Consider the following 12,905-nt stretch of genomic DNA (forward strand, 5'->3'; position numbering starts at 1 on the left):
AGTGGGGACGTGAAAAAAAATATTAAAAAAAAAAAAAAAAAAAAAAAAAGATGCCAATTAAGTAAAGGCATCCATTGAGAAGGAAGCACACCCGACAAAACCACTCTGGCTTTTATACTGAGTGACAAAAAAAGTTGCCACTTTTGAGAGTATCCTAAAACAGAAAAGGACTCTGCAGGCCTAGGTGGCGATGCAAATAATCTTGCAGTTGCTATGGCATTACACAAGCCTCAGTGGGAGAATCACTACACAGACCCATGGGAGTCTGGAACAAGGCCATGGCATTTGCAGTAGAAAATTGTATGCCTTTTGCAAACAACTCCTGGCATACTACTAGGTCCTAGTAGATAAGGAGCACCTGACTATGTGACACCAAGTGACCTTTTGTCCATAATCACCCATCATCATGACCTGGATTCTGTGAGACTCATCAAGTTATAAGGTGAGGTGGACCCAGCAACAATCCAGCATAAAATGAAAGTAACAAGCACAAGGACCAGAAGTCACACGCATTAGCGGACAGCTCAAACCCTCATGTAATCTGCCACTGCTGTGCAAGCGCCACTCCCTCAGCTGATACCTCTGGCCATGTGGGGACCCTTATAGCCAGCCGACAAACACACACACACACACCCCCCTCAGTTTTTCCAGATGGTTATTAAGTGGGTACAAATCAAAAAATGCAGTGGCTGCACCACAGCCTTACTCAGGGGGAGGCGCTGAAAAGCACTGGTAAAGGACATCCTCTCAGAGAGCAGAGCTGTAGGCCATACACCTGACTGTCCACTTTGCATGGACAAAGAAGTGGTTTGAGGTTAGTACATATCAGCCATTTTCTTATTCCATAAAAGCACCAATTACAAATTAAACTAGCCAAACAACAAATCAGCTAAGTTACTTAACTGAATGCTAAAAATCTTGTTTTCTATAAACATAGATTTTAACTAAACCTCGGACATTCATTCGTACAAGGATGTGCTGGGACACATAACATAAACAAGAGTGGATTTACATAAGGCAACTGACTATAATGTTTTTACTACCTAACCAAAAGCATCTGTTTTTTTTTTAATATCAAACAGATTTAAAAATAACATTTTAGAGGCATATAAAACATGTGCCAATCTGGTTCACATTTAACTGGTAGCTGTGACCATGTCCATAAAATCTAGGACAAATAAATCATTTCGGTTTTATTTTATATCTGCAATACCAAAAGCCTTGGTCTACAGTTTACCTAACAAACATTTAATGCTGCTGTTGCGAGGTATTAATATTAGCATATGAGGTATTAATATTAGCATATGAGAATTGTGAATAGTCTTGGAGGTATTAATATTAGCATATGAGAATTGTGAAATACATCTATGTCCTTCCCAGCTTTAGCCAAACACTTCATGTGTATCAGTTCCTCAACTTTAATAACTGTGGCTAGGTCAATCCAGTGGAACAAACACAGAAGCATGCACTACAGGCTAATAACTTCTGTGCAAAAACAAAAAGGCTTCTTTCGTCTCAATCACCCTCTTTATAGCACCTTTCATTCACTGTTTCACTTTGAGTGTCCAGGACAGCCTTAAATTGCAAATACAGATATAAATGAGTTTACCAAGATGTAAACGATCAAGTCATTATTTTGATGGATAAGAACCTTTTATTAAAGATTATGCTTCTGCCTTTTCTATTCCTTTCAATGCTACTTCCATAACACTAGATCTGCATTCTTCAAAACAACTGTCTTCCTCCTGAGAAAGCTCAGCAAGTGAATATATTTACTCAGGCAAAAACTAAAGAATGAAAATTTACTAAGAAGATGGTTAAGAGAACTCTGATTCCCTCATTTGACACATCAAAGCAAGTTAGATTCAAATATCAATCACTCACACTAGTCATTTTAGTCACAGAAGATAATATTGCAGATTAATTTACCCTCCTAGTCCTTGTGGCTTCAAGTGGGATTAATAATACCCACCCTCAAAGAGTTCTGAGAATCTCATAAAATAATATTTGTTAAAAATAAAACAGTAAAATATGGACTATTCCTGCACACAGTGGGTACTTAATAACAGCTCAGCTAAGCAAGTAGCTATTAAGAGCCAATTACATGCCAAGTGCCATGTTAGGGAACATACAAAGATGAATAAATTTATGGTTTTACCCTTATGAAGCAATACTAGTAGAGGATAAGAGACAGCCATGTTAATAAATAGGTATTATGATATGTGTAATAATGGAAATATATGTAAGCAAAGAAAAGGCTTCCCTCTTTCCTTTTTAATTATATGAAAAGTAGGGCTAGACTTTCAGGTAATACTAATAAGCTCATCTCCTTGATTTTACTTCTAAAACAAAAGTGATCTACACTTGATCAAAATACATAACATCTAAAAACATTATCAAGACAATGAAACCAATTTACATTGGCAGAGAAGGGACAATTAAAGTATTATTTCCATTTATTCCCTAGATTTGACTTACATTATCAGAGAAACAAAATTAAGGCACAAATAGCGTATATCACCTGCTCTTCCAGAGTGACCTATAATTTTTCAGACTGATGCTACTACCTTAATATAAGGAGTAGATACTATAATCTACATGTATCTTTATTATCTGTCACCAGAGAATCTACTCTTTTGACTGGAAATTAGAAAACTGTAGAAAACCTCTACAGTTCTCTAAAGTAACTTTCTTTGTTATTTCTGAACTATTTTTGTTAATACATTATACAGAAATTTGGTAGCTACAAATAGAATGAATTCATAACTTTATTTGTTTTTGCCTTACCACAAAGAAAACATATTACTTAAGGGTAAAGACATAAAAATGGAACTAATTTTCCCTTTCAAAGAAAACTGTGACCTCCTCCTCCTCCTAGTTAAACATGGTCCTTCTGTCACCAGAGACATGAATCATCTCTTTAAAATAGAGGTGTGGCTCATGGATAAGCAAAAGTACTCACTGGAAATATCATTAGTGAGTTATAAAGAACACTACTTTTGGGAAAAATACAGATCTCAGCAAAGGCAATTTGTCGTCAGTGAGCAAAATCTACACCCAGAAAAATGCAGCTGTTTCTTTCTTGCATTATATATATCACATTCTGAGAAAATGACTCAAAACAAACTTTTAAAAGTTACAGTATTCAGTGATATATCAAATCTTTTTAAAAAACAATTTTGGCAGCAAACATTAACTGGGATGAGAATACTATATATAAAATCTCCAAATATAATTCTATCTCAAAACTAAAAATGTAAAGAAACAAAGTTCACATTTGTTGTCAACCTGATCTTTTAAAATAGTTAATGTGATTAAGATACATGAACAAATAAATTGGAATAACAGGGAATTCACTGAATACAAACGGCTAATAAACATGAAATTATATTCGACCTGATTACTGATAAGGAAAATGCCAATGTAAAATGAGTTGTTTTGGTTTTTATTGCCTATCAGAATGGCTAAAAACTGAAAGGTTTAGATTTAAAATATCTAGTATGGGGGAAGAAGTAGGGAAAAAGGAGAGATATTGATCAAAGGGTGTAGGATGAATAAGTTCTGGAGACTTGATGTACAGCATGGTTACTATAGTTAATAGTAATGTACTGTATACTTGAAATTTGCTAAGAAAAGATCTCACATGTTCTCAACACACACGTACACACACAGAGTAACTGTGAAGTGACGGTTATGTTAATTAGCTTGGCTGTGGTAATCATTCCACAATGTATACATACATCAAAACATCACATTGTAGACCTTAAATACACACAATTTTTATTTGTCAATTATAGCTCAATAAAGTTGGAAAAAAATAAAAACAAAAATAAAATATTCAGTATTAGTGGTATTCAATAAATGAATAAATGATGCTAATGTACAGAAAAGTACACTCTCATAAACTGAATCAAAAGGTAATTTGGTGTATCTTTTTGGAGGGCATTTTAGCAGCACCAATTCAATGCAAAATTTGTAAACCTTTGACCCCTCAGCAATTCTACTTCTAAACTACAGAAAAACTATCTCTACTCACAAAAGGTATTATGTATAATGGCAAAAATTGGGAGAGACCTGAAATGTGTGTCAATAGGAAAATGGTTAAAGTACAAAACCTTTATGCATTGAATACCATACAGATATTAAAAAGAATGAAAGATACCTACTATGTTCTAATGTAAAAGGATGTATTCAATATGTTGTTGGAAAAAAAAAAAGAAAAGTTGCATAATAGGCAGGAATAGAAGGATATTCACTAATATTGTTAATCAGTGGGACAGGAGTGGAACTAAGAGACAGTAGGGTGAAGGTAAAGACTTTTGCTTTTTATTTTATGTGCTTCTTTACTATCTGAATTTCTATGTATATTTTCTTTTACAATTAAAATTTATTTTTAAGATTTTCAGATCAGAATTAATCATCTTATTTCTTCTCCTGGAATACTTAATACTAAAAATGAACTTCAGGCAAGAAAATTTTCTTTTTAATAAAGCAAGTTTGGCTACATGTTTATAAAGTGTTAAAAATCAAAAAGTGATTGATAGAAAGACTGACTTAAATGAACTTTTAAAAAAAGTTCATGTATGCCTAGATTATAGTGATATCGAGTATGAATATTTCCGCATGACATATTTAAGTTCACTATTTACAGGAATTTAATATGGCATATTGATATTAGGTTAATCCTTTTAACCTTTTAGTTAAAAGGAAGAAGCTGTTCAACAACTGTTCTTTAATATTTTTTATTCTATTCTACACTCTAAAAGCAAGAGCATATACTAAAATATTTTATTTACCAAATCCTCTAAATCTTTGGTTATTAATTCCTTAAGTATCTGAAGAGATACTTATGTTATTAATTCTTTAAGCCCTGAAGAGAGTTAAGTGCTGCTTTTCTACTTTATTAAAATGGTAGCTTTCCTCCAAAGAGTTAAGAAGCTAGAAGGAACTTCTGATTTTCTGCAAAATAAATGTAAGCACAAAGAGAAGATGATAATTTAAAAATATAAATAAGCCAGATACAAAAGTATAAATATTATTATTCCACTTACATGAGGTACCTAGAATAGGCAAATCCATAGAGACAAAGTAGAATGGAGGTTACCAGGGGCTGAGGGAGGAGGGCAATGTGGAGTTATTATTTAGTGGGTAAAGAGTTTCTGTTTGGGATGATGAAAAAGTTCTGAAAATGAATGGTTAGTGGTGATGGCTGCACAATGCTGTGAATATACTTAATGTCACTGAATTATATGCTTAAAAAAGATTAAAATGGTCAACTTGACCATAATAAAAATGTATAGAAAGTATGCAATGATTGATGCAAAGACTTCTCATTTATCTCATGCCACAGTATGCAAAAATACATTCATTTAACAGAATGGTCTTAAGTGGTATGTGGCTACAGTGGAAGGATGAAGCCCCTCTCTCAATTATACAAAGATGTCCCAGAAGCCAGTTATCTTTTACTTAATTTTATGTAAGCATGTAGAGTATGCAAAAGGCTGTTATTAAAATTCCCAGTCTTATTGGTGCCACCAATAGGTAAGAGACAATGTATCATCCTTTAATACATACAGTAAAGGTGCTCTCATATCCTGAGTCATAATGCTTGCTCTCCCTCAAATTTAAATTCAGAGGAAGGGACAGGCGGTAAAGTTGGGTGTATCCAAGTAAAAGGAAATGAAAAGTATTCTTCACACCTTATGACTGGCTCTATACAGCAACTCTGGCATCTACTGGCAGCATTTTTAATAGGATTTATCAGTGAGGAAGGAGAAGAGGAGGTAAGGCTGTATTTTCCCTTAGGAATCCTCCCCCTTTCTATCTGTCACTTACTGGACATGGGGAAAAGTGTTTCGGGGCTCCACTTTTTAACCTTATTCTATAAACAATCAACACACCCAAAGAACAACCATTTCTCTATGAACCCCATTCTGAGGTAAATACGAATGAAATACATCATCAACACTAATGTGAGAAACATACTTTATTATTTTTTAATATCTTTGATCCCTTATAAATAAGTGAAGGTTTTAAATTTCTAACGACCTGGGTGGATATTAGTATTTCAAGATGAATAAAAACACTTTAATTTAGTGTCTTCCAAAACTCAAAACAATTGCTACTGGGAATAACTGATAGCATTATGGAAAAAAAATTAGAATAACATTTTTATCCCATATGACAAAATTAATTTTCAAAAAGTTAAGAAAGATTAACAGAAACAAAAGTTGAAAAATTAATAGAGAGAGTATTTACCTATGGAGAAATAACTTTCTAATGATGGAAGAAATACAAAAATTACAATGAAAAGAGTGAATAGTTATGGCATGAAATATTTAGATTTCTGTACAAAACAAAACTAAAAATAAATACCAGAGTCTTGGAGAAATTTTTCAATAAACTTGAAAATAAATAATATTCATAACAAAAGGCTTACAAAAGTATCTAAGACCATAAAGACTCAAACAAATAAATGAGCAAAAAACAAGAATAAAATTTACGGTCATATGAAAAATTGTTTTTCTTAATAATTAAAATGTTAAAACAATAATTATGCAGCATTTATAACTGTTAAACTGGAAATATGTTTATTTTTCCTTTCTTTATTCCCTTTCCTACAGCACCTGGCCTTCCTAGGTGGTCTCCTATCCAAGTACTAACCAGGCCTGACCCTGCTTAGCTTCCGAGATCAGTCAAGATCGGGCACGTTCAGGGTGGCATGGCCGTAGGCTATATTTACTTTAAAATATTAAAATCTATTACTAGTAGGGTTGGTTGTAAATAAACAAGTACTGAACTGTTAGTAGTGCTGAAAATTAGAATATTGATGTTGACAATTTGGTAAAGCCAATAAAGCTCTATATAAATGTTCATACCTGTTGACCCAGTGATCTCATATTAAAAAACAAACAAAACAAACAAACAAAAATTACATGTCCAAAGATCTATGTGGCAGCATTATTTGTAAAAACTGTTTATCATGTGTAATGATTAAATAAATTGAAACCAATGACATAGGAATTTCTAATTCAGTTTTTCATATACAGGTACAGTTTAGTAGGGAGAATATCGAAAAGTAAACTACAGAGGGAAAAGCACTCTGCAGAGAGATATGGACAAAGTGCTTTGGGATCACTCAAGGTAGGGATGAATCATTAATCCCTTATGCCAATTTCTGACACTATGTTGCCAATCAACTTGCAAAGAAGAGAGTAAGCAAGCAGCAATGTAGGGAGAAGCAAGGACACTGGTTATCAGATGACATGTGTAGGGTAAAGGCAGGAAAAGGGATCTTCTGTAAGAGATTAAATATGTTGAGTTCCATCAGAACAAGGCATCCATAAGGAAACTAACAAACCAAGCAATGCACTTAAGTTCTGTCAAGACAATCATAAACTTGTTACCTACTCTTAAATAAAATATAGTCAACATCTATCTAAAAATCCTCTTGGAAATTTAGTTAACAAGTTCATATTTGAGAGAATAAATATAGAGAATCTTTAACAAGTTCATATTTGAGAGAATAAATATAGAGAATCTTTAACAATAGAGTTTTTTAAGTCACAAATTTGATTCAAGATTAGATTCTATTTTAAATGTATACCTGAAAAAAACACCCAGCAACATAATATACTACAAATGAACTTCTAAATTCATTGCACTGACAGTTCACACCGAGAGGTTTGTTTCCCTTACCACTCAATACTCCAGAACCGAAAAATGTACTTTAAACCTGTGCTCTCTCCCTCATACAGCACTGATCACAGTACTACCTCTTTTCCTTTGCCAGGTATAACAACTTATATACCAGGTATAACAACTTATATTTAATAAATATAACAACATATTTATTAAATATAACAACATATTTAATAAATGTGTTGTTATATTTATTAAATACTACACACTTTACAAAGACCTCCCACATCTATTACCTCACCCGAAACCTCTGAAGAAATTATTACTATCCCTATTTTATAAATGAGGAAACTAAAGTTTAAAGAGGTTAGCTGACTTGGATATTCACAGCTAGGAAGCCATAGACCTGGAACTAGAACCCAAGTCTTCAGACTCCAAAGGAAATAAATGCTTCATATGGAGTAAATATGTCAGAACTTTCAGATTATCAAACAAACATCTGGTTTTGCTTTAAACATAATAGAGAAGTTAAACTGAAAACCACACTTGAATCCGAAAGCTGTAGTTTCGACCATCTCTTTCCTAAAAACTCAGTCACTAAACACGCTTCCTCTCCTAAAACCCCTTGGAATGTTTTTGGTAGTAACTTATAAAATCCGAGAATTTGAGAGATCAGCTAATAGAGCAGACACTTTTAGAGATGAGAAAACTGAAGCACAAGACTTATGACTTGCTCAGAGACAGTGGCATCAGTGCCATCCATTACATTTAGTGTGTCTTCTGAGGTTCACAACAATATTCAAGAAACGTTGTCTGAGAATGTAGGAGACAGAATGGGTGGACTACTGGATAATCTGTGTCTGACTTCAGCTGAATGCTAAAGGCTGTTCAGCAGCCCTCTGGTTGACTTCCTTACCTTTTCTGCTACTGCTATCCTAAACTTTTAACACTCTGAAGTCGTCTAGCCTACTCTATCCTTTCATCATGCTGCAGATAACCCATTCTTTCAGAAAGGAAGATTAAAAAAGAAAAAAAAAAAGGTTGTCAGACATTACAAGACCCTATTAAAGCAGAAATTATGATCCTGAGCTTTGTAGTCGAAACATATGAGTTCCAGATCTCTTCCACTGACTTGGTGCCTTCGGGGCATTTAGTTCATCTGAGCCGTGATCTACTGTCAAGTGGGAATGCCTACCCACTCTATAGAATTTTGTAAAGTTAAATAACATATATAAAAGTACATAGATCGGTGTGTGGATACAGAATAAGCAGTTGGTAACTACTCCAATTTCAAGCTCCATCTCCATCACTTCCAAATATATCTTCTTCCATCCTTTCTTCATGTTTCCTTTTCAAGGCTCACCTCTTCCTCTTGTGTAGATCGTCAATATCTGCCTTTCTGCTGGCTCCTTTTCCTTTACTTTCAAACAAGTCAGATCTCTCCCATTCTTCAAAAATAAAAAACAAAATTTAAAAAGGCCCTCAATCCCGTCTCTTTAGCACGTACTTTCTAAACATCTCTCCTAAACCCTCTAACCTACCCTGAAGACAGCAATTACTTTTAAAAACAGATCGGATTGTAAATACCTGCTTAAAAACCTTCGATTGTTTAGCAATTCCCTAATCAAAAGCCTGAACTATCTTTAGCAAACTTTCAAACCAGCAAACTTTCCTTTCACCACCATTGTAACTCTTCAGCTACTCCACCCCAGGAGTCCAGAGACCCCACAGCATTCCCTAACTTCCTAAAATTATTTGCATATGTTTGCTTATTTGCAATTTTTTGGGCTGGAAATCTAATGCTCTTCTCAAATTTTCTAGAGCAGATATCTAACCCCCAAAATGTGAAAAACCAACTGCAATACCTTCTAGCCATACCAGACTGCTCACTCTTCCCAGACACACCTCATATTTTTGCATCTCCATTCTTATGCTCAAGATGCTCCCTCTGGCTTGAATAACCTTAATGTTAACTGGCCTACCCAGTGAATTCTTATTCATCCCTCAAGAACAAACTCCAAAATCACTTTCTCTGTAATCCCTTCCTTCGCTGACTACCAAATAGAATCATTCAGGCCCTTACCCATATTAAACACCCCCACCACACAGTTAAATGTTGTCATGTCAGCTTTTCAAAGCAGAATCTATATACCTTCATATGTTGGTACCACCAGAACATAACCCAGATCCTAGCACACGATGGTCAAAACAATAACAACAAAAATCTGCTGAATAAAAGAACCATTTTGCCATCACATCTGTGTTCTGATATTCTCCACAACTACCTCTGCTTACTTTTTATTCATTCACTCACTCAACATAAATTATAAAGTTCCAACGAAATACCTGGACTGTGTGCTAAGCAGTAAGGATGTAGACTCGGACACAGTCCCTGCCATTAAGACAGTTAACTGTGACAATACAGAATAATAATGGTCTTATTCGTTAAGTGCTATTAAAAAAAATGTCTACATAAAGGGTTATGGGAGCCTATGCGAAGACATGACTAATAATCGCAGACGGTTCACAATGGGACATTAGTTTCTCGTAGACCAGAAATTAGACTTTCTTTCTAAATAACCTTCTTTCAATTGTCCTTTCCCTTTTCTAATAGTAGTAACGGTAACTTACTATAGGAATTTGAAGAGTATAATACAACCAACCATATACTTATCCTGCCCGCTTCTGGAAACAATTCCACAAGCTAGGTAGAGAAGGAATCATTACCTTCATGCTAAAGATGAGAAAACTAAAGTTCAAAGAGGTTACCCCTCAAAGTTGCACAGTAAATAAGAAGGGACTGTATTTAATACTTATTTACTGTCTGACTCCTCCCTCTTCCCCCACCCCCATCAGTCCATAAGTCCCCAAAAAGAAAAGACTTCTTTTGTTTTCGCTGCTTTGTCCTCAGGGTTGGTCTACAACAGTGCTTAGAACACAAAAGGCTTTCAATAAATATTTGTTGACTGAATTAATGAATTGACTTGGAAGTAAGACTACAGCAAAACACACACACACACTCATGCACGCACGCACGTGCGCGCGCGCGCACACACACACACACACACACACAAGGGGAAAAAGTTCCTTCCCATTATGATTACATAATAAAAGAGAGATTTAAAACAGGCTTCTACTAGTTAGGAAAGCCAGACTAATTGTATTGACTCAATTCTATTGGTATGTTATGCATTTTACCCCAAAAGAATTTAAGTGAGGGAGGTGAAATAGGTTTCTATTTCTGATGTCACATTCATGGCATGTTCTAACATAAATCCAAGACTTAAACTGCAGGTCTGAAACTGATTAAAATTTTTTAGTAAGAGCAAAAACTAAAGAAAGCATTTTCTTGAGTCTTGACTCTTTGGCTAGAAAAGTATTTGAAAAGTTTCAGTTCTTCAATGTTCCAGCAGCCAAAGCTGCTGTATATACGTTCTCCAACATATTTCTTAATAAACCTTTAAGCAAAGATTAGTCAAAACCTCAGCCCAGGAACACACCATCCTTCCACCTCTAGGGATCCATAAATTTGCCATTCTGTCTAGGTACAAGATAATCACAGCACATCATAAGATAAAGTAATGGGACCAACATTCAGTATGACTTCTGGTTCAGAACGATTGTTTATAATTCCAGAAACTCTAGTTCCTAATAAATCGGTTTGCTGATTGGAAAATATTTTCATTATTTTTCTCTAATATTTAAATTGCAGTAAATCACAAGGTGGTAAGAGGTGTAACAACAATAGGTTTAAGGTAATGGAAAGAGCACTGGACTTGGAGTATGGTTTACTTTACTATTTCCTTCCTAAGTTAGTTCTGTTACCTTGGGCAAGTCAGCATTTTTGAGGCTGTAAATTTAACATTTATCAGCCATAAAATGAGAGAACAACCACTTCACAGAATCATAGTGAGAATTAAATTACGTAATGTATATAAGATGTTTTCAAAAAATAACAGTGATAGCATTGTAATGTTTGGAGAAATAAGTAACAGCCAGTCATTAGCAACTGCAGTTTTAAAACTACTGGAACAATTCAGTGGATGCTTCTTCAAAGCATAGTTAGGAAAACACAAACAATCCCCACTCACTGCTGGATTAAAAAATGAAGAACAATTGCATTAAAGATCTCTATCCCAATAGGATATTACTAACACAATCTGGGATTCTCAGAATAAATCGCTTCCATTATGAAAGCAATGAAGTACAAAGGGTTTTATCTGCCTACTTGGCTAGGGTGGGAATTTAACCTATATTAACTTTAATAACTTTCCCTGATTCATGTAAAGAGGCCCTGGTTGTCCTCATTTCAAACTTGAAATACTACGTCTATTTTTCAAAAAGAGTACCTGCAATGACCTTACAAAGAGTTATCTTAAGCCGAATATCTAGCGATTCAGTCCTCCAACGGGACATACATAACGTAACCACTAACAAAATTTTATCAAATCCACACATGCACCGGTTGTAGTAAGGATCTACCACCTCTCCTTCCAGCAAACTGGCTTCATTCCTATTACTTGGTGAACAACTAGTCCTTTCTGTTACTTTCTAGAAGCCACTAAGTTTCTGATTTCTCTACAAAGCAGGTCGTTCTACTGATGGACGTTCTTTCGACTTTCTGTTTTAAGCAAAAGAAATAAGGATGATGGGGCGGAGGCGAGGAATTGGGAGTGTGGATGAAGTGCTGTAGTCTTTTTCTGCATGCAATGAATGAAAAAGCTGCTCGCTGCCCTATAAATCACTTTCTCTCCTCCGAAATTCGAGAGGTGTACTACCATTCTGCCCATCGCATTGATTCTTGGGTTCCCCGATCACAGCTGCGACCCATACAAACATCGCTGCAAAGCCGATCCCTCTGGGGTTTCCCAGAGAGTGGGGCTCACTTCTTTGCCAAAGGCCCATCTTCCCCCAACCACCACCTGGAAAAACGCCCCGAGTTTCGTGCCCTGAAGCAGCCCCGGGCTGACGCTTAATAATTTAGACAATAACCTCGAGGTTTTCTGCAGAAATTCCGTCTACCTCTGCCGGAGTCTGAAGCTTCCGCTCTGCCCAGCCGGGATGCAGAGGTCGGAGACAGGACGGTTTTGAAAAATGGACTTTGATCCGATCTGGTTACTGTAACCGGATCCCCAGGGACAGGTCCCCGTCAGGGACCGGCCCGGCGGGCTCCCCGAGGAGCGACTCCACACACCAGCACAAAGGGGCGCAAAGTAGCCCAGACAAAAGGGCCCCGCCAAGCCGCCGAAACCGGGCGCGCGGCC

The 12,905-nt window shown here is 35.7% G+C and overlaps 1 protein-coding gene and 1 pseudogene across 7 annotated transcripts in view; both read right to left on the reverse strand.

Annotated features, from left to right (window-relative positions):
• The window catches only part of PHACTR4 (phosphatase and actin regulator 4), a 76,410-nt gene that overhangs the window by 63,063 nt on the left and 442 nt on the right, over positions 1-12,905 (reverse strand). For 2 of the 7 annotated variants that reach the window (XM_025041467.1, XM_025041464.1), the window contains exon 2: positions 9,005-9,089. The exons of 3 other annotated variants lie outside the window; for them this stretch is intronic. The gene's annotated coding sequence lies outside the window, so the exon portion shown is untranslated. Of the gene's footprint in view, positions 1-9,004; positions 9,090-12,633; positions 12,843-12,905 lie in introns of those variants that run through there. 2 more of the 7 variants (XM_025041462.1, XM_025041465.1) reach the window with 2 other exon arrangements.
• On the reverse strand, positions 6,615-6,733 carry LOC112472972 (annotated as a pseudogene).

This window comes from Pteropus alecto, unplaced genomic scaffold, assembly GCF_000325575.1.
Source record: "Pteropus alecto unplaced genomic scaffold, ASM32557v1 scaffold39, whole genome shotgun sequence".
Classification (NCBI taxonomy): domain Eukaryota; kingdom Metazoa; phylum Chordata; class Mammalia; order Chiroptera; family Pteropodidae; genus Pteropus; species Pteropus alecto.